At 44.1% G+C, this 22802-nt stretch overlaps 1 protein-coding gene and 1 long non-coding RNA gene across 2 annotated transcripts in view; one reads left to right on the forward strand and one right to left on the reverse strand.

Annotated features, from left to right (window-relative positions):
• Positions 1–22802, reverse strand: part of MAML2 (mastermind like transcriptional coactivator 2) — a 247240-nt gene that overhangs the window by 185742 nt on the left and 38696 nt on the right. The gene's annotated exons all lie outside the window — the stretch shown is intronic.
• On the forward strand, positions 6470–17017 carry LOC135173583 (uncharacterized). Its single transcript, XR_010301383.1, has 3 exons — positions 6470–6655; positions 14033–14118; positions 16202–17017. It is a non-coding gene; the product is annotated as an uncharacterized LOC135173583 (long non-coding RNA).

Raw genomic sequence — 22802 nt, forward strand, 5'->3', positions numbered from 1 at the left:
TCCCCTCACCCCAGTCACAGCGATGAGCCCATGCTTCTACTGGTAGGACTTGTTCTGCTTGTGGAAAGAGGTTTCCCAGTACTGGTACAGTTTCACCAGATGTGTCCACATTGGGAGTACTTTGCCAGATTAATCTGTTGGTATATTATAATAATAATAATAAATTTCTATATTATCTCATATGGTTTACAAGCATTCATTTGACATAGGATGAAACATGGGGTTGGAGTGCATGCTCAAAAAAGTAGCAGGGCAGTTTAAGTAGGGGGACATCAAAGTAATACGTAACTGTGGATATTTAACCTTGGAGTCTACATTTCTACTAGTTGATGAGAAAAGAACTCCTCCAGGGTTATAAATTAAGAAAGAAAAAAAAGAGCTGACAGTGAACATATGAGCATAAATTTTTTTCTGTAAGTAAATAAGCAGTCAGTTACTGTTGGAGCTCCTGCTGCACACCCTCATACAGACACATTAAGATTTCTGTGGTGGCCCATGCAACTGTAGTAGTAAATTTTAATAGGCTTCTCAAAACCAGTTACTTAAGATCTAGAGTATCATTCTGTTCCAGCTGACCCAAGCTGAGACGCTTCTTGAGCATCTCATCTTCCTGCCCTCTGCTTTATTGGGCCTTCAAGGGGTGCAGGGCAACTGACTGTGTGCAAATACATGCACATGAAAAAACACCAGCCAATATCAACTTAACTAGAAGCTAGAAAAAAACAGTGAGAGACAGGATGGACCAGGATGAGATCCAGAGTTGCTGCTCATTCATTTGCTGAACTGCAAAAGAGGTCTTGGGTCGGGGGGGGAGGGGTCTGGTGATGTTTGCCTGCTGGATGCTGCCTGTGAGAAGATCACAGTTCACCAGATAGTGTCAGGGCAGGAGGCTGAGTCAGGCAGTAAATATGCAAGGTCAAGCATGAGCCAGCTGCATATGCCTTGCACTCAGGCACCTGTGATGTGGCAGGTTTGGAGCCTCCTACACCTTCAGTTTTTTTTTTCCCCAAAAAGGTCTTTTTATTAAAAAAAAAAAAGGTGAGGGGAAGTGTGTGTGTGTGCACATTAAATGCAGTTATCAGGCAGCAAGTTTCATGCAAACCAAAGGAAGCAATTTTCCATCCAGTGGAAATTAAACAGTGGAGCTTACTTCCATCAGCTGTTGCAGAACCCAGAATTTAAAACAGCAATTAGCCAGCCTTGTGTAGAAAAAGCTGGCTGAAATTGGTAAACACACAGATATTCTTTCTGCCTCAGGAACTCTGTGATTGTGCTAGGAAAAGGACTATGATGCCTCCAGCATCCACTCCTGGCCAGAACTACGACAGGATCCTGGGAATAGAGCAGAACAGAATAGAACAGAAGGGGCAACAATCATCTAACTGAACTGCCTGACCACTTCAGAGTCAACCAAAAGTTAAATCTTGTTATTAAGAGCACTTTCCAAATGCCTCTTAAATATGAACAAGCACGGGTCATCAACTACCTCTCTAGGATGTCTTTTCCAGTGTTTGACCACACTCTTGGTAAAGAAATATTTCCTAATGTTCAGTTTGAACCTTTCCTGGAGCAGCTTTGAACCATTCTCATCTGACATATCCCCTTCAGACCCAGTGTGGTTGTTCCTCACCCATATGCAAAAGTCCTGAAGCTCATTTTAGAACAGTATTTTAATTACTCCAAGATCTGCCTTTTGGTTTTGAAGGCTCAGCTAATACACAAAGGCAAAGTAAGCTCCACAAAATCTGATCTGTCTAATGTACAAGTTCCTAGATATATCTGTCCTGCCAGCATTTCTTCCTCCTAACTGTTCCTTTGCTGAGCTATCACCTGATTGAGAAAGGCAACGCAATCCACCAGATTGAGCACAGTGCAGCACTGGAGCAAACATGGGAGATTTAGGACATACAAGAGCCTGGCCTTTAGAGGTGACTATTAAGACTAAAGAATTAACTTCTCTGGTCTCTCTGCTGAACAACCCTTTTTGCCTCACACATCGTTAAGTGGCAGAAACTAGTTTTAAATGATCTTTAATATCATGTGGTTTTAAAAAGACTGTGAAGCTCCTACGCTTTAGAATTGCAACCTGACACCCAATTCCCATCTGTCTCCTATTAACAAAAACAACCCAGATAATCTACAGTCTCATGTGGAAAGAGAAAAATCTGATGAAGATGATACAGTGTGGACCACCAAGTAGGCAATACTGTACTCATCTCAGCCACTGGCTAGCTTGAGGAATGAGTGAATGAAGAGGAGATAAAATGAATGGATAGTGCTGACTATGAACATTGACAAAGTGAAACTCCATTTAGTAAGGTGGAAAGGGTGACTTGCTTCAGTTCAAGGCTATTTCAAAACTTCCTATCTTTATACAAGGCATGAGCAGTCTTGGCCCCAGATGCTTATCCTAAATGCCTGAATTAAAAGACAGAAGTTGTGCCAGGAACAGTTTGGAGGAGAGAGGACATGTGTACGTGATAGGTGCAGACTGGCCTATCATATGCACTGCTGCCGTGCAAGTCTGCGTTCTGGCAGGGAATTCAGGTGAGCTTTATCAATGAAGCAAATGTGAGCAGCTCCTAGGATTTCCTACAGCCCTGAGCTTATATGGTCTGGGGGCTGTAAGTGCAGGTAGACTGCAGCTCAATGGCTGGGTCGCCTCAGAAGTAACCCTGAAGGGTAGTTGCTGTGGGCTTGGATGACAACCAGGGATGTGGTAGAAAAGGCCTGAAGTCAAAAGGCTCAGTGACTTTCAACTGCCCAACTGACTTCAGGCAACTGGAAAAAGCTTTTGCACTCCTAGAAGGGCTCCTACCATCATGTGTCCACACAACCCAACACAGAATTTGTAGAATCATAGAATTCTACGAATTCTGTGTTGGGTTGCCCACAGAGCTTTGCAATGCCCTTCCCTACAGGCATCATGATACACTGACTGCTGAGGGGGAGAACGAGAAACCTGTACAGATGAATAAGTAAAGGCTGGATTTCTGCTCTGCAGCTCCCAGAAGAAATGGGACAGAGAGGGAAACCAACCACAAACAAAAGCTGCTGCTGAAGCGCAGCACCTTGCAATATTTTCCATCAGGAACTGTGGAGCTCACTTTGCTGTTGCTAGGGCCCAGGGTGCCTGCTGCTGCTGTTGCTTCTATAAATAAAGTTTCCATTCCAGGATAAACTAAGCAAGCAGTGGTAGCTTTTTAGGGAAATCTCTCCTTCATTCCCTGAACACACAGAAGGACAAAGGACCTCTACATTCACTCGCCACTCGGCTGGCCCAAAATCAGTGAGAGATTCTGTATGGTGGAAGGCAAGCAATGAAGAGCTAGCTCCTTAGCAGCAGGCAGGGACCATCCTTTGATACAACCTGAGGCTGCCTGTCATCAGAGAAAGTAGCAGCTTTCTGTAGGCAGCCAGAATGTTCCTCACATTGGAACAATCATGTGGATTTTGTGTTTGGAGAATTCTACTGTGTATAATTATTCCTTTGATCATGCTAGAAGAGCAGCCACCATGTGCTTTAATTGTGGCTTTGCTGTGAATTAGCAACTTGGACAGGGAAAGGAGACTGTGAGAACAGTCAGTCCAAGGAAAGGGCCTCTCTGACAAGTTCCTCTTTTAATCTTCTTCTTCTTTTTTTTTTTTCTTTTTTAATTTGTACATATTTCAACCAATCTGTGCTGTTGTCAGGACAAGTAAATGATTTCAGGAACTGCTTTCATTATCGTTAGTAAAGTGGAAGTCCTGTGCAGTGTTTGCTTTGGGTCCAGGCAGCTGCCCAAAGACTGTACTTCAAAGGTTTCTCCTCACATCACATCACAGCACCATCCTGGTTTCCCAGCCACAGTATCCTCCAGCCTGAGACCTGCTTCTCCTTTGGTTTAGGCTCACCAAACGTAAGATGGCTCAGTCATGTGCAAATATCTTGCAGCAGAAAACAAAATGTCTAAGGCAGCTGATTTTCATTACCTCACTGAGTCATTAATCCAAGTGGCAAGAATTGGGTTTTACAGAAAGAAAAGATGGACTTTACTGGAGAATAAGGAAAGCTGCCTTCTGGGGGTATTGTCTGATGTCCAAAAGACTCAAAGTCAGACAAAGGTCAAATGCTCTGCATCCAACCTAGACAGAAGTCCCTAAGTCCTATCACCACCTCATGCTGTGATCTACTCCAAGGAGAAACTGAGACAGACAAAGATGAGCCTGGCTTTGGTCTGCAGTGTTGCATCCCACACCAAACCACACTATCCATCTATGAGAAAGAGAAGTCAGTGGCTCTAGTTCTTAGGGCATACCTGGTAACCTCATAACTGATGTTTGTATTACCAAAACTTTCCTCTGACACACTGACACTCACTGCACCCACACAATGGACAAGACTAAACCAGAGGTATGCGAATATTTCAGCTTCAGCATGCCCAAATGCTGAGCTCAGATGGGTCTAACAAAGTAGCACAGGCTTCATCAAGTTATGCCAGGGGGTTCAGAGGCTGCCTTCACTTTTTGCTGCCTACTGACCCCACCACTGTGGGACATGAATCTGCTTTGTGCCCTTGTTTGAGCACTTGGCATCCCAAATGTCAGGCAGTCCCCTTGGGCTCATGAGTACATGAGATATAAAGTCACTATGGTCTCTGCTACAGTCAGATCACTACAGACACTGCTGTGCCAGCTCCCAGCTTATACTGACTGCAATAATTAATTGCTTTTCCTATTTTTAAATCTGAAAAGGCTTCTGTTTGGCTGTCAAGTGCAGTTATCACAGGCATGAAAGAGCCAGTTTTCAGCTGAAATTTAGCCAGAGGTTTGTTTGGGACTTGCAGAGGAGATCTAGCAGCTACATTTCTCTCCTGATCACACAGTTCCTCTGGGGTTTCATGTAGATTTGCCAAGTCTCATACAACTCCAACCTTCTTTTCCGTTTAGGGCTGGGAGGGAGTGGCTGCAGCCTTGAGTGATACCTTGGCTTGGGCTAGCTGCAGTGCTCTTGCTGGCCTTGAAAGGTGGATCCTCCCTATTCATAAATCACATCTGCTGGAAGGGGCAAAGTAGGTGCATTTCCTCTCTTTGTGCCAAACTCCACTTGAGGGTCATGAAGGCATCACGCTCCTGATCTGGGAAATGTCTCAGCCATGGGGAAGCAGCACAGGTCCCAGCTGATGTCACAGCAATACCTGGTTGTCTTAACTAAAATAGGATCACAGCTGCCTCTAGGGACAGAGGTTTAAACTGGGTTTGGTTGTTTGTTGTTTATTTTTTTTAGTGAAATATTGAAGTAATAGTATTAGTGAGGCTAGGCTTCCAGGGCAGTGTAGGAGCAAGGTAAAGCCTTCATAGCATCTCCCTCATTGTTGCTGTTTATTGACAGTGCTACTCAGCAACTGGGTAACCACAGAATCACAGATTGATAGGGGTTAGAAGGGACTTCTGGAGATCACCTATTCGAATTCCCCTGCCAGAGCACGTTCACCTAAAGCAGGTTGCTTTAGTGTGTCCAGGAGTGTTCAGGAGGGCTTTGAATGACTCCAGAGATGGAGACTCCATCCCCTCTCTGGACAGCCTTTCCAGTGCTCTGTCACCTTCAAAGAAAAGAAGTTCCTCTTCACGTTTAGATGGAAATTCCTATGTTCAAGTTCATGCCAACTACCTCTTGCCTGGTCACTGGGCACCACTGAAAAAAGACTGGTCCCATGCTGACACACACTCTTTAAGTATCTGTAATCATTGATAAGACCCCTCTTCTCTTCTTAAGGCTAAAAAAGACTCAAGTCCTTCAGCCTTTCTAGTTAAATGTATTTCTGTCCTGTATGTTAAAACACTAGCAAGCCTTACCTAATTTTTCAGTTGATCTTGACTTCCAAAGTGAGCTGACTGTAGACTAGCAGGCTGTTTTCCCAGGCTAGTGACAAGCTGAGTATCTTTGCCAGGATGAAAGCTGACCTCGCTGTGCTGCTGCACAGGAGCACACTGGCTACAGCCACAGGATACTGCCCTCTGAGCCATGGGGTTGGCAGAAGCCACGGTGCTTGATAGGTTAGAAACCATCAGCTGATGGTTCATGTATCTGAATCTGCTTGGGTCACATCAAAACTAGCAAGTACTCTTTATCAGGCTGTTATGCTATGTCTCACTGTAGTGACAAAACCAGCTTCCACTGGCAAGGTTTTGTAGTACTAGCCAGGTCACTCTATGGACTTCCATCTGACACCACCTTTCAGCTGGTGGTGTTCTCTCCCACCCATTCATTAGCTAACATGTCTTTCTGGAAGCAGCTGCAAGTGACTACCTACACCAAGGCAAAGGCTGAGGTTCAATGAGGTTTGCTCAGTGAGGTTTGCCTAGCTCATGCTAGCCAAACTTGAGGGAAGACTGACTCACTTTTGGCAAACAGTTGTGCTTGTTTAAGGTATATAACCACCCTGGGCATTTCACTCTATCAGAATCACAGCCCATGTGGCTGGAGAAAACAAGTGAATGTGCCTTGGGCTACCCAGATCACTGCCTGGCATCTTAGCAGTGAAGCTGCCTCCACATGTTCATCTCAGCTCCAGGCTGTGGCTTGGGTACATGTTGCATTCTGAGAGGCTGGAGAATAATCTAGCAGAAAAAGAAAGATGGATAGCTTTGCAGCATCTGGAGCCAGACTTTCACAGTGAGTATAATAGTTGAAGGGCAACTCAAGACACCTTCACTCAGCCTAGTGTTAGGGAGGAAAACAGGCATCAAAGCCACAGTTGAGCTATCAGAAGGTCACAGGACTATCCATGGTCTGCACAGGTACTCCCCATTTGTGTGTGTGCCATTATGATTCCCCAGAGCAGACCCAATGTCTCACATTGACCAGAGGAGGTTCCAAGACTCTCTCAAGGCTTCTGCAATATAGAAGGGGAGAAATCCTCCTTCCTTTCTGGGAAACCTGGCAGCAGGGATAGGACTCAGACGTGCCATGAAATTAGCAGCCACGTAGTTTTCTTAATCAGGACTTGCTTAGTAAGAGCTTCTGCAGGCTCCTAGATTTACTGACTGTTTTAAGGGGCTGGTATCAGTGTTGCTCTGGAACCTGGAAAGAACACCCAGTAAGTAAGATGGGTGCATATATGCTTCAGTTACGTGCAACACAGAGGGTGTCTCCAGTGTCACACTGTGTGGTACCTCGCTCTACCTCTGCACAAACCATGTGAGACTCCCATACCTGGCAGAGAAGACTCACAGGCTCTCATTTGCTCTTTGCCTCACTCCGTCTAATGAGATGAAGCAGGCATTGAGATAGAAGTCCTTACATTTTTTCATTGAGCTGAACACTTCCTTTCCAAGACACTTAAGCATCAGCTCCTACAGAAGCCAAAGCCAACAGTGTAGTAATACCTGTGTAGCAGTGCTCAGCAAAAGGTCAAAATCAGGCTCACCATATTACTCATGCTCTCTGTCTGAGGAACTGAAGGTAGTCTTAGAGATTATGTTAAGGCTTTTGAAGATTTATGATATAATTCCAGGCTGTCTGTGGGCTTTCCCTCCACCTTGCCTAGCTGCCTACAAATTACAAAGAATTGGAAGCACTGAATGTCTGGATATTTGATATCCAGCATCCCTGACACAGCAATGTCCCATGTTAGGAGTTTCAGCTCTCCAAGTGAGTAATGTCAATGTGTGTGACTGTGGTCCATGTGTCATTGTGCCAAAGACCCAGTTACAGTGACTGGGGACAAGAATATACTAAACCCCAAAGTTTTGATCTTGGATGCATTTCTCTACTCCAATTTCACAACGTTATGCTATTGTAAAACAGGAGAGCTCGCTCTAAGGCCTGGAGCCTGTGATTCTGTTATTGATCTGCTCCTCCCTCTCCCCTCATTGGATTTTTTACTGGAAACATTACCAGAGTTTTGTGAGGTTTATAAGCTATGTATTTTATGAACCAAGTCATGCACTGTGCTCTGCTGTCAGCTGCACCACAGTCATTCTGGAGTGCTTCAATTTCTTATTCAGAGAAAGGGCAGAGAAACCACAGAATCACAGAATATATCAGGTTGGAAGGGACCCTTGAAGATCATCTTGTCCAGCCCCTGTGCAGGCACAACTCCAGCTAGATTCGATTGCCCAGGGCCCATCGCATCACTGCAATCTCTGGAATTTGGTTCTACCTTTAGAGCTGCAGCATGGTGGATTTCACAAGTAAGAGGGCTGCACCTAACACAAATGTGAACTCTGGTGAGAGAATTCAACCAACTAAACAAATTCCCAGCAATTGATGAGGACTGTGAGGTATCAGCATGTGAAAAAACTACCGTGCTCCCACACAAACAAGAGTGATATATTCAAACATGATAGCTGCATCTGAAGTTAACAAAAACAAAACACAAAAAACCAAGAAACCAACAACCTCAGCAGCAGCAGCAGCACAAAACATCCTTTGTTGCCGGACGTGAGAAAAACACTACAGTTCTAAAAAAAGCCATAGGAAGGAAGTGGAAGAACCTCAGAGGCGAGTGGGAGTGCGAAAGGAATGCGGCTGCATTTTTCCCCTTCCCTGCATGTAAGCTCGCTGCTCGCAGGCGAAGGGAGAGCTGCCGGGGGAGTTCTACTGTTTGGAAACTTCACCGTTGAGAACCGCAGGGCATGTTAAGGCAATTGACTCTTCCATGTTCTCTTTCTAGACTAAAACCCCAACACTCTAAAGGACTAGCAGGTTTAGCATCCAAGTTTTGTTCTTGGTTCTACTTCTGTAAGCTCAAAAGGATCTAATTTCTGAAGGTTACTTTTATTCTTGCACTGAGTTTTACCATCCCAATTCCTCTACACTTCGAGACTCCTTGGTGCATCCACAACCAATAACACATGGGAAGGAGCAAGCATTGACAACTTTGGCACTGAAACAGTCAGGGAAGATCTGACTTAGATTCCTTGTAGCTCCCAAGCTCCTGAGATTGCAAAAAAACAAGTAGAAGAAAACAGAAGAGTCATTTGAAAACAATGTCATGAAAAGGAAATCAATTTCGTATGCATTTCCAAGATTAATGACCTGCATAAAAGAGAAAGAATGTGTGGACTGCAGTCTTAGGAGGTCTTCATGTCACGCTATGGCAGAGACTTACAGGCAGATTAACATGTACTCTCTACCTGCAATTTTAGAATATTTAAATGGACCACAGGACCAGGGCTCAGTGGCCCTGAATAATGAATTACTTGCTAAGCCACTGCCACTGCTGATAGTGCATCTCCAAGAGCCACACATTTGCTGAGCAGTGCTATATGGGCCACACTTGCTCAACCTGAGAAAACACCTTATCTCCTCAGCACAAACGTGAATGCTCTGGAGAGCCAGCAGTAAGAAAGAAAATGAGAGACTCTGAAGAGAATAAGACAGTAAAAATCTCAATATATAAGACATCTCTTTGTTAATTTGTTAGTGATATTTGTCTTCCCACTGCCTGACTAAACCTGTAACTATGAAATAGCCTAAACATTGTTTTATGGGGGAGTGATGTAAACTCTGGAATGCTTCACCTCTCACACTCCCTCTTTGCATTGGTGCAGTGCATTCCCTCTCTTCCCAGTCAGAAGCATCATTTATATTTAGCATTTCCCTTCATTTATCTCCATTATTAATGAGGTTTGCACAAGAACATACTTTCTGTTTTGTTTTAGAGCTTGTTTGCTCTTCTGCACCTGCAGATGCTGTGCATCTCCTTACACTGCTGCAGAGTCAAGGAGCAGGGGAAGCACAAGGAGTAGTAGTGATGATGCTCCTGACAAGCCAGGCTAGCCAAGGTCTGTCTCTCCCTTTCAAGGAAGGTGAAGGGGAAGGCAATTTTCCTTCTTCATAAAAGATGTGATAGAGCCCCTATATAACCCATAGCTACTGTGACAGCCATGCCTCACATTCCTTGTTGCTGGAGACTTACTGTTATCTCAGTGTTAATGTGGAGGAGCTTATCGCTGTGTCCAGCACTTCCTGTGGGAAAGCACGGACCTGACTGCTGCTTCGTATTTAGCAGAACTCCTTATGCCAGTGCAAAACAGGTGGAAAATTATGTCCTGCTAAAAGACTTCTTAGCCGCCTTTGTACAACAGTGGGGAATGGGAATATCATGTTTTTTTCTTGTCATGGGCTTCCTTCCAAGTACAGAGACCAAGGAGGGGTCCCAAAGATGGCTTGCTCCAGAGGACACAGCCTCAGGCTGCGCCAGGGGAGATTTAGGCTTGAGGTGAGGAGAAAGTTCTTCACTGAGAGAGTCATTGGACACTGGAATGGGCTGCCCGGGGAGGTGGTGGAGTCGCCGTCCCTGAGGCACTTCAAGGCAAGGTTGGACGTGGCACTTGGTGCCATGATCTAGCCTTGAGCTCTGTGGTAAAGGGTTGGGCTTGATGATCTGTGAGGTCTCTTCCAACCCTGATGATACTGTGATACTGTGATACTGTGTGATACTGTGAATATTTTAAAGTTACTTGCATGAGCAACTATGAGAGCCCCTGCAAATTGGAATGAGACATCTCTCTTATGAGGTAATGCCTCCATTTTACACAGGGGGACAGCAGATAAAGAGAGCCAAAAGATGTGTCTAAAGCACATGTGGGAAGTCTGTGGCAGACCAAAAGATGCTATGATTCTCAGACTTGCAGGATAAGCCCTCTCCAACACAGACCCTTAATCTCATCCCCGTAACAAAGGTCTGACTCAGGCTCTTGGCTCCAGGTGCTCTGCACTGACCCACTCTTCACCCAGACTTTTCTCCAAGGGCAGTCAGAGCTGTTAAATTTTTGTGTGGACGTCTCAGTGCTGATAGCTGACAGCAGGTCAGGGCATATCAGATGCCAGAGTGATGAATGCCCTCAGAACATGCCAATAGACAGTTCCTGTGGTTCTACTTTTTTGTTCATGCATGCAAACCAGTGCTGATGACTCTTCTTCAGCTCCTTCTGCAAGGAGGAACATCTGGAGCCCTGATGGCCAAGGAGAGCCACGGGAGGACAATCCTGGTGGCACACAACTGAGCTGTGATTGAGGAGCTTGGTACTCAATCCTCTCTTCATCTGAATAAACCTCAATGGAATTGATCCACAGCCCCTATGTTCCCTCTGGTTGCCTTCAAAATATACCAGGTCAGGATTCAGGTTTCTCTAAGGCTATGGGCCACAGTCCTGACCACTGCATTCCATCACCAAATGCAAGAGGAGATGCAGACTGTCTGCAGATAGACTGTTGGTCACCATACCATTAATGAAGACAGACTGTCTTGACAACTAACAAGCATTTCTAGTGTGCAACCTGAACGTTGCCTTCAGTGCCCAGCTTGATGTACAGAGCAGCTCTTTCTCCTCAGTTCTGCAGCTCTTCGAGGTAGGATCTGTCTGCTACAGACTGCAGTACAGCAGGGACTCCCTCTGGGGCGGGGGCCTACCATTCCTGTTGCAGTAGTGAAGGTCTTAACAGGACACCGGCTCTGTGGTGGGAGGCAACACCCACACCCGCAAGGAATGATGCTGGGAAAATTCCTCAGCACTCCTCCCACGGCCCATGTGCCCCAGCTCTGCCAGCAGCTATCTGCAAGGGGGCCCTGAGCCTTCTGTGCACTGCCTTCCCTGTAGCCCCTCTTCTCCCACCGCTCCCTCCATCATGCATCAAGACCAGTGCGAAGTGATGATGAGGATGCCACTACGATGGCACAAGGGCTGCTCTGCATTGCCTGCTCTTGTAGGCTTGACAGCAACCAGTCGGGACAAGACTGTTCCCAGAGATCATTCTGCTCTCACACTAATGAGATCACGTTTTATGAAACAGTGTGAAAAGCTAGATCAGATGTGTTTTCCTCTGTGAGAGAATTGCTATTTGTCATTCACAGGATGACAGTGCTTAGAGCTGCATGCACTCTTCCCCTTCACTTTCTGTCTCCACGCTTGGGTGAATGGGATGTTTTCCTCGTGCCTTCCACCACCACCACCAGAGTTTATTTTTAACCTACTGACTGTCACTGTGTCTGTCTGGTGACTTCTACTGCTAACAACAGCTTGGAATTGGCTGTTGCAAAGCTGATACTCGAGTTAGTACCACTCAGTTTTTGGTTCCTGCTCAGCAGTGGTGAGCAAGGTGAGAGTGCTGCAACCCATTACCCAGCCCCTGAGTCAGCCCAGGCCAATTTTTTTCCTGTTTGTTTTCTTTACAGCAGTCTCTTGAGTGGTTGCAGAAATGCAAACAGAAAGCGCTCCTAAGAGATTGAAAACAATTAGGAACATCTCGGAGTCACTGGAGCAGAGATTTTGTTATGATAATAAAGAATGTTCTTTGCTGGTGTATTATTTTTAAAGGAGAAAATTAAGAAGAAATATATCATGAAGGAGCTGACAGTGCTCAAAACCCACATCCTGTTGTTATTCATGGGCCTGGTACTACATATCGCTGGCAGCTGTGAGATGAACTTTCCCATTAGGCCCCTTCCAAATCCTTAACCCTGACCCAAAGGGACCTTCTTTCCCTATTTTAAAGGGAGAGAGAGAAATCAATCTCCCTGCTGATTCAGCTGCGGGCCTCTTATGTCCAAAGAATATTAGCACTGAAAAAAGAAGGGGGGTGAGGGGGGGAAGTGCAGATTGAGATTTTTTTAATGATGTGGATCAGTGATATTTATGGACTAAGGTTCCTATCCCTGGGACCCATTTGATGCAATCAAGTTACTTTCATAAAGCATCAAAGACTCAGATTTTAAAGTGAAAACCCTTGTTTGCTCTTAATTCCTTCCAGCATACTTAGAACTAATAATTTTTGAGACCAGATTAAAGGCATGGGTACTACTACTCGTAGCTCTTGTAAACTTCCTCCTGCAGGACTGTCTTGCTTGAGAACCACAGACACTTTTCTCAGGATTTTTAACAGCTACACACATGTCTTTTTAATTTCCTAAGACAAGGCTCATTCCTTTCAAGATGTTTCTCTGGCTCACTGCTATTACTGTCAAAACTTGCTTGCTCTCTGTCTTTTGTCTGTTTTTTCTCTGCTTACAGGTTTGTAGGAATACATTGAGCTCTATTATTTAAAGCAGCAGTGTTTCCTTCTTCTTAGCTGCTTTGTTTGAAAAGAAAAAGAGAGAGAAGAGCTCAGAAAGAAAAAGGAGTGTGAGAAAGGGAAAGAAAATGAAAAAGAAAAGAAAATTAAAGACAAGAAAATTATGAGAAAGAAAAGAAAAGGAAAAAAAGAAAAGGAAAGGAAAAGGAAAGAAAAAAGAGAAAGGGAAAGGAAAATAAAAAAGAAGAGGAAAAGGAAATGGAAAAGAAGAAGGAAGACTCCATAACACTTAACCCTGAAGTGCAAATCTTTCCAATCTTAGTGAAAATCTAACAGTGCCTCATTCAGAGACAGAAGTAAAAAGTTCACCAGAAATGCCCCCATCTGGAAACATTTACTGGCTTAAGGTATCTCTGTCTTTTGCCATGTTTCTGTGAAGTCACATTTACCAGCTAAGCCAGCCTTTCTGCTCACATAGTCAGGATACAGAGGCAACGTAAACTTTAGCCTAGAGCATGAGGAATACTCATACAGCCCTGCAATATGCCACTGTCCAAAAACTCGTCTCAGGGTAGCACTGTCTGCAAGACATGCTCTGATAGAGGAGAACATAAGACATTTCAGGAGATCTCAAACCCAGCCAGAGGTCTGTGTCTTGTCCTACAGACCCACAGTGTCTCCTCTGAAGCTATGGAGAACACGTTTCAATGGTACCTTATCTTCCCCCAGGATGAGCTGGGGTAGGTTCAGGAAGAGAAGCTGGAGATGCACAAATGGGGACAGCTCTCTGGAGAGTTCCAAATAAGATAAGAAGCCGTGACCGTTCAGGGAACATCAGCAGGCTAGCAAAATCTCAGGGTTGTCACACAGATGGATCAAGGAGTCTCTGTTCACAGCTCTTGTCCCTACCATGGTGCCCAAGTAACTCAGTTAACTTTGGCAGGTTTCACATGGGTCCCCACTGTCCTTACTGTGCCCAAGCTATTGTTTTGGTTTGTAGCTTCATGGTAACTCTCACATCTCTGTGTACAGATGGTGTCCATGGACAGGGCCAGCTTCTTCAGGAGCTCTGAGAGGCAGGAGTGCAAGCCTAACAGAAAATGTCTCTGGAGCTGAAGGTACTGAAGGCTCCAGTATCTCTAATTCTTTTGCCACAGTCCTGGACACAGAATAGAAGGAAGGACAGAGAATGCTACTATCCTGTGTGGTGAGAAGCCCTCCCTTCGGTAGAAAATATCTACGCAGCCTCCTCTTAAGCCTTTCATGGATAATTCTAGTGGTGGCAAAGGAGGTGTCTGGTTGGTGTTACCAGATTAGAAGTAAGCTACTGAATTCATCAGTCTGGTTAAATACAAAATGAATCCAGGCAATTCTCTGTTACTGTGACAGTAGAAGGATGGATATGCTTTAGACCTGCTATATTTTTTATGTTATTTCTAGCTTTGGTATCTAACATAAAGTATCCAGGTTGGAAAAAGCTAACCTAAAGGTTTTCTCCATTTCATCTGTGAATCAATTCAGCAAAGGTTTTCCTGGCTTGGATATAAAGTGGTGAAATTTAACTCATTCATATGCCAAAACCACTTTAAGATCCTTGGTGATGAAGCATTATGGAAGAGCTGAGTGTTCAGAAAGTGTGACTCAGCTTTTCCTCTCTCCTGTCTCACCCCCAAAACTTACAATCACAAATTGGCTCAAACAGTGCTAATTATTAATATATTTTCAAAAATAATTAGTAATGGAGGACTCCCAGGCTTGAAGTCACTACTCATCTTTCCAAGCTCTTCTCCGCTCCTGAAAAAGATAACTCTGAGTATTCTTCCTCTTGGTGCACGCAGATCTAGATATCACATACAGGATGTGACCTAGGAGGAGCCACAGCAGCTCCAGCAGCTGGATAAGGGATGTACAGTCTGTGTCTCCTAAAGTACTTTCTCCCTCAGCAATGCAGCTTCATTTCTTTTCTGTGAGCACTGAGTGTACCACAGACCAGGGGTGAGCTGAGTCTGATGCAGGGACCTCAGAGAGCAAGTGAGGCTGTGGAGGTCCAGCTGTAGAATGGAATGGGACATGGTGGGAGACCTAAACCTCTGACTCCAAGGTCCCTGGGACCTGGAGATTGAAGAGAGACCGCCCCCCAAGGGAAGACTGCTACTGCAGTTAGATGAGCACGCAAGTCGGCAATGATAAGCTGTTATCGTCATTCTAATTAGCTACTGAGCTATGATCTCTGATTTCATCATTTTGTGGAGCACACAAAGAGGACTCCAGAGGGAAAAAGCCTTACCACAATGTGCACTTTCAACTCAAAAACTGAGCTGCCAGGATCACATCATCTATTGGCTTACAGACTTACGCAGTGGAGGATAGGAATGTGCTGAAAAAGGAAAGCCCTCTCTACTTCTGAGTAGCCCATAAGGCTAGGGATGGGACAGAAGCTTTGAAGGGATGAAAATTTAAAATAACTAGCTATTTGTTAAAAAAAAAAGGGGGAGGAGAGGAAGAAAAAAATATAAACATGTATAATCACCTAATTGTGTGTCTAGTTTTCTGTTGCCATCAGAGATAGAATTTATGAAGAGGAGACTTCCATGTATCACAAGCCTAACAAAAACTATTATAGGGAATTGGAAGAACAGGTTTCTGTAGGCTTCACATTTAGAGAGAGGAGACCTAGAAGAGAGAGCGAGGAGCTGGTGATAGCAAGGGCAGTCAGAGTTGGAAGTTACAGCCATGAAATGTTGAGACCTTTCAGGCCTTAGATTTCAAATGAACCTTAGCAAAACAATACTCTGTCCAGAAGGCCAGGCATGTTAGTAATAGGGTCATGTCACATGAAACATGAGAAAACTCAATGTCAGATGAATAGGAAGCAGTGAACTCTGTGGCTGGCCTCATCAGCACAGCTTCCCACCCTAGGACAAGCTCTGGTGTCTGTCACCACCTCCTCAGACCTACGTTCTTGTTCATGGGCACTCACAGTTCCGGCATGGATTCAGAGACATTTGCTCCTCTCTTTTGCACTTTCTTGCCTTGTCTTAAGTATAACCCATGTCTGTAAAATAAAACATTAGCATAATCCATATTCTCTAGAGATTGTCTTGGGAGGAAAATTAATTTTCTGGAGTTATGCAGATCTATCATCTTATAGGTCGTTATGTACCCAGTAGAGCTTTTTAACCCTATGTGTCTTTCCTCCAGAAATCCTAGCGGTGGCTCCACAGAGACAGAGGCACAGGGAATACCTAAACTGGAGTTGTCTGCTGCTCTACCTCATAGTTGCCAGAGGCTGAAGAAGGAGTCTTACAAGAAGCTCTTGCTACCACGTAGAATCAGCTATTGTAATCACCAGCAGCTGTTTAACACCAAAGCTACAGGTAGCTCTTATAAAGTGCTTGGGAATAACAACCCTTTCAGTGGGGAAACTGAGGGATGGAGAGGCAGAGAGCTGTCCCTGGACACACAGACAGCAAGTGACCAGACTCCAAGCTCCTCCATTGATGTCAGCTGTGACTACCTCCCCAGGCTATGCTGCCTGCTACCAGGAGAAAACAAGCAGCAGGTCTGCTCTCTGGCTGCTTACAAGACTATAAATATAGTTCAAGGTTGTGATGATACAATAATAATCCACAGGAGTGAAACCTGAGCCATTTATGTGTGTATAACCATGGCTGGGAGATGTGTTTATTCCACTGCTCAGAGATTTCCTCTCTATTATACTTTGAGCAAACACATACTGTGATGAAGACAAAATACTCCATTTGTCTGTGTTTTCTTGGTCTTTTCTTATCTTCCAGATACAAGTTTTTTCCTTTCCCTCCTTGCCACTTGCTTTTATCCTTGCCACCAAAATCCTTCCTTCCTTCTGCTCCTGCCTTCCTACTTGCCTGGGACAACAGGAGCAGAAAGTCAGCAGGTTTGCCCAGCTGGTAGTAGCGCAGACAGAGTCCTCTCTTGCAGAATCAGTAGCCTGATACAGAGGAGTAATAGCAAGTGTAAAAGAAAAGAAAAAGCTAAAAGCACTAAAGCATAGTCTGGCTTCCAGAATGCTGCCTGTGAAGTCTCTAAATTGTATGGCTGATGTACAGGTGTACACCAAACCATAACCAAGAACATGGAGTAAAGATGAGGACTTGGAAACTGGACCCTTGTCTCTGAAGGTCTCTTAGCTTTTCCACACCCGTTGGCTCAGCTCCTTTCCTTCCCAGCCCACCAGCAGTTCTGGGAACAGCAGCTACACCTTGATCGCTGGCAGGAATTGACCCAAACTGCTTTGTGCCCCTCCAAAGTATGGTCTAGTTTGGGATGTGTTCGTGTTCTATATCCTCATATGTCCTCCCAGAGGTGCTGGGCAACTCAGGGCAAAGCCAGTGGGCACCAAAGTGGCTTAGCATCCTTAGAAATATGGGAAACACCAACTGAGTAGCACCCCATCTGAGGGGACAGATTAGTCTGTAAAGTCTTACTTAGCTCCATAGGGAATCAGCTGAAATCTTTAAGTGAAGGTCATAACTGGTCACAGTCATGTTGAATAAGTGACTCCCACAAGCACAGTTTGCACCAACTGATTCAAATGCATCACATTCCTACTCTAATCACTGATTAAAGGCAAAGAAACTGCACATAAATTCTGTTATTGCATAGGCTGGACTTAAACTCCTATCAGTTCAGATCTGGTTGCAACCATAAATCTTCTTCAGTGACAGCAAGCTTTTATCAAGAAGTAACCATATTTTCCTAATGCCTGGCATCTGGCCTAAAATCCATAGTTTATAAAACCTCTTTGAAAATAAGCTGTTATATTTGTTACATATATTTCTGTAAAGCCATAGGGTTTACAATGCAAGAACTGGATGACAAAGTCATGAGACTGGCTAAAACTCCCTGACAATCCAGGAGATTTAAGAAAGAAAATAATGAAAAGAATCAAACATTTATTCACTAGCAACTTTTGGAGGCTATAATACACACTGACTAGAGGCTCACAACATTATTTTCCCCACAGTCATGATGGGGTCAAAAGTTTTTGAACAAATTTGAGATCACTACTTTCTTTCAGGGGCTGCTGCTTTTCTATGCTGCATGAATTCACTGCACAGACCAAACCAGGCTGGGCATTATGGAGCAAAGCTATGTGCTAGCAATGACACTGACTATGATGGAATCATGCCAGAATTCTGATGCCATTTTGGTTAAACTTAAAACATGACATTGTCCCAGGGATACTAGCAGACATTCAAATAAGCTGTCATAGTTGGCAGTAAAGCAAGACCTGCCCAATCCAATACATTCCTCAGCTGACGAAATGGACCAAAATGATACAATGGGATTTTCATGGGCATTAGAAGAAGTTGGAAAGGGTGAGGCAATTTGGCAGGTGTAGAAATGAGATTGGGAAAAAACAAGATAAATATTTTCCCTGTGAATAATTGTCCACAAAATGGCAAATGAGACAATAAACCCAAGCTTACTGGAATAACTCCAGCCTGTGAAAGAAAAGGTTTTGGTGAAGATGATGCAGAACGCTAAGAGCAAAGGAGCACACTTTACAAACACAGATGTGAGGCAGCAATGTGTGAAGGCAGGATGGCTTTGGGAACACCAGTGTCTGGCTAACTCACATATCCTGTTGAGTTGTGGAAGTGGAATAGTGCAGCCAACAGCTTCTACTGGTTCCTCCAAGAAAGGCAGCAATTTCTGGTGTTTGTACATGGTGTTCCCATTACAAAGGGTACTCATCTTTTAGGAACATTTTGGACTGTAGTGAGACCACCTACCCTGGGTATCTAATGCAGCACCCTACCACTTTGGTACCTAAGTTTAAAAAGGGGGCTTGTGTTGTTTGCTATACACATTGCCTGGTTCTTGGCACAATCATCTGTTCACATGGTAGCTTCTAGCTGAGCTAAGAAATCCACCTGCAGTGATAAAGCTTTGGTTGGATGGTTCAAGGACTTGAGTGTAGAAAAAAGCCATCTAGGAATCATCTGGACACTAAAATAGGCACAAATCACAAATGGTCTCTTGTTATCCTACTCTTTCACTCTGCAGACTGTACAAAGAGCTGGAGCAAGCCAACCATACCAAGCAGGTTGTTTGAAGTATCACTAAAACAATGCCTGCCTGTAGTCAGCCTGAAGATTACCATTTTATTATCTGCTTGTTAAATGATTCTAATTATTTTCATGTCAAAACAGATTAGCAAGTGCCCACACACCTCTGCTACAACTGGCATCTCAAGATGGATAAAGGGGGAAAAGGGACATACTTTTTTTGAGAAATACTGACTTGTGTACTTGCAGTTATATCAGTGTAACTTCTGAGCATCATTTGGCCTTAAGTGGCTGGCTGGGGCTTGAAATAGTTGTTAAAAAATGCACTAAAACAATCCAAATTGTGAGATGACAGTTGTGTAGCTCCCCTGAGGATGCTGCAGCCCTGTAATCAACACAGCCTTTGTAAGCTTTTCTGGAAAGGTTGAAGCCCAAGCAGAAGGAGAGTCTGGCCCAGGTCTATCTGGAGTAGATGTGCTCACTCCTGAGCAAGCAGGAGTTCTCATCTCAAAGAAGGGAGCACTATCCTCCAAGGGCAGTTCTGTGGAGTCCTGCACATCTTCCCCACTCTGCTGTGTAATGTCACAAAGGCACACAAGCAAAAGTAAGGATTTAGATCCTACAGGAAGCCTTGAAACCTGTACTGGAAGTGTTTCCTGAAGATGACACAGTTATGAACAAACATATTGCAGGAAGCACATAAAGAGAGTATTATTGCCTAGTTAACTACAAAGGATCTGGGACTCTCTTGATTTCACAAGGTATGGAAATGTTTACTTTACCCAGTGTATGACGACAGAGGATTTGGATACTTGGCCATATTTAAACTGCTTTACTTTTGTAAATAATTGATCAGAGAAGAGGAGAAAATTGCTTTATAAAAGGTTCTGGTCAACACCAATGGTCCCCTCTGCACATTCAAACAACAAAAGAAGAGAAATTTATAGAATGCTGCTGCACCATGAAGCTAGCCTAAACATCTCCTTTGCCACATGTAGATGAAGGAGGTCACTTGCAAATTTTGATTCCCAAAACAATAAAACAACCCAAACTCTCTGCCCAGAGACACTGATAAGCACGCCATGGAGTGCCTGCATGTACACAGATGGGAGAGGTTCCTCATCCAAGCTTCTGGTCCAGCTGTGCCTTGTGGTGGAAGGAACAGTCTGAGCATGCTCTCCTACTGTTCAGGGCTTGGGAAGGGGATGGATAAGTGCTGCCTTGTTACGTGATGGAAGCTGTGAGACTCTCGTGGGTTTAAAGCAAAGAATTTCTCAGGGAGCAGAGATAGCAGGGTACATGACTCTACTACGTAAGACTGCTCTGAACACCATCTCAATTGATGGCTAAAATTTTGTTACATCCTCTTGGACACTGGTAAGGGCTCCTGGAAATGCTGGATTTGAGTCAAATGCTAATTATCAAGGTTTATCCTGCCCTCTTCTCACAGGGAAGCTGTTGAAATTAAATTGTGGGTGTGGGAGGTGGTAATGCAGTCACATCTTTCCTCATCTTCCCCTATCTCGGCCCCTCTTTCAGAGCTTTGTTTTGATGGATGTGCCTTGAATTTCCTCTGCTCTTTGGGAGAAAAGAAAGAAAGAAAGAAAGAAAGAAAGAAAGAAAGAAAGAAAGAAAGAAAGAAAGAAAGAAAGAAAGAAAGAAAGAAAGAAAGAAAGAAAGAAAGAAAGAAAGAAAGAAAGAAAGAAAGAAAGAAAGAAAGAAAGAAAGAAAGAAAGAAAGAAAGAAAGAAAGAAAGAAAGAAAGAAAGAAAGAAAGAAAGAAAGAAAGAGGGAGGGAGGGAGGGAGGGAGGGAGGGGAAGGAAGGAAGGAAGGAAGGAAGGAAGGAAGGAAGGAAGGAAGGAAGGAAGGAAGGAAGGAAGGAAGGAAGGAAGGAAGGAAGGAAGGAAGGAAGGAAGGAAGGAAGGAAGGAAGGAAGGAAGGAAGGAAGGAAGGAAGGAAGGAAGGAAGGAAGGAAGGAAGGAAGGAAGGAAAAGGAGATCCTGCCCTTACAAGAGGAGGCAAAGAGGGAGAGAAAAGACTCTTCACCAATGTATCCAGAGCTCATGCTCACCCACAACCTGTATGGACATATTCTCTGTTCAAGCCAGCCCAAACACAGAAAGAACTCCCAGGAAACTCCACACTTCTCAGCAGTGTCACTGGAAGAAGCATTTAACAGGTACTCTCTAAGACATGTAGGGTCATCATTTTGATGGCTATGCCAACCTACAGCCCTCCTCATCTCTGGGGATTTTGCTCTGTGTGTTCCAGTGCATTAGCATTTCTGTTACCTAACCCTTTGCTCACCAGGGCTTATGCATTCACTGCAAAACTTCCTTCTGATATTAGCTCTGCAGTTTATGCCTCTGCATATGCTTTTAATAATTGAAAAGCAGTTACGATCTCCTCATCTGAGTGGCATTTTGTAGCACATTTGTCCATATTGAGAACTATGTCTGCTTAATATTTGAAAACCAAGATAAACAGAAACAAAAGAAAGGAAAAACAATTTACAGCTTTCCAAGGCACACAAGTCCAGCAACATTCCTCTCTACCAGCAAATACATCACAAACACATAAGGCCAAGAGCGGCAGATGTAAGGAGTGCCAGATCTTTGAAACGGTTTATTTTACAACCAATTAGACAAATTGTCCACAACCTAAAAATTCTCTAAGTTGGCAGTCACACCAGGGAAGCAGAGGCCTCTGCTAAAAAGGCATGCTAAGATGTGGATGTAAACATCATTGTTAGGTTTGTTCCTTTTCCACAGAAAAGGGTAACATCTGGTTAATTTGCTCATGGAACTCTTGTTACTTTTTTTTGTCTAAATGTACTCACCTGTATCATGTAACAAGCTGATCACTCTATCTGTGTACACAGTGAAAGGCTTGGGAAGGAAACTCCCACTTACACAATCTGCTTGACCTCTCTAAGTTTCCAAGTCCCTGGGAATGGAGCTGCTTTCACTCAAAGGGAGCTGAAATGCATTTCTAGAAAGTGTTCACTGGAGCCCCAGTTTCTCCAGAGCTTTTCAGTGATGCCCCAGGATTTGCAGCTCTCACACACCCTGAAATTATCCTCACTCTCCTGAACTCCTGTCTTTTCTTAGGCTTTTTTTATCATCTTTCATGTGATATTATCATTAAAAAAAAAAAACTGAACAGAGCAGCAACCTACCCAAAACTGCTCCTTTTGCACTGTCCCACAAGGCTGCACGAACCTGTTGAATGTGGACTAGCTATCAGGGATGGCAGAGGCAGGACAAGGAGGAGACCATCATGGTCAGCAAAATGGGAATCGTTCTTGGCTTCTTTGTGGTTGTTGAGTTTTGTCTAAGCATCTGCTTATGAACATTTTACAAAGGGTTCAAAGGTAAAGGGAGAAAATTTGCTTGGTGTTTGGTATATTCGAAAAATCCCTCCCCTAAACTGCAAAGAGACTTCCTTGAAATTTCAGTTAGTGGACAAGGGGCCCACTATAAAATTCAGTTAGTGGCAGCAAATCCAGAGTAGGTGAGGAATGACCAGAGGCCCCATGAAGCAGAGGCAAGTAGCTTATGTCTGGTGTGAAGGTAAAGAGGAAGTTGGTCGCAAGACAAAAAATGGTGGTGTGCTTAAAGCAGTGAGTGAGGAGAATTAGCTTTTTTGACATCTGTTTGAATGGATGAGGGAAAGGCTGCAGATATTGTCTGCCTGGACTTTAGTAAAGATTTTGACACTGTCTAAAACAGCATTCTGCTAGTGAAGCT

The sequence above is a fragment of the Pogoniulus pusillus genome, chromosome 3 (assembly GCF_015220805.1).
Source record: "Pogoniulus pusillus isolate bPogPus1 chromosome 3, bPogPus1.pri, whole genome shotgun sequence".
Lineage (NCBI taxonomy): Eukaryota > Metazoa > Chordata > Aves > Piciformes > Lybiidae > Pogoniulus > Pogoniulus pusillus.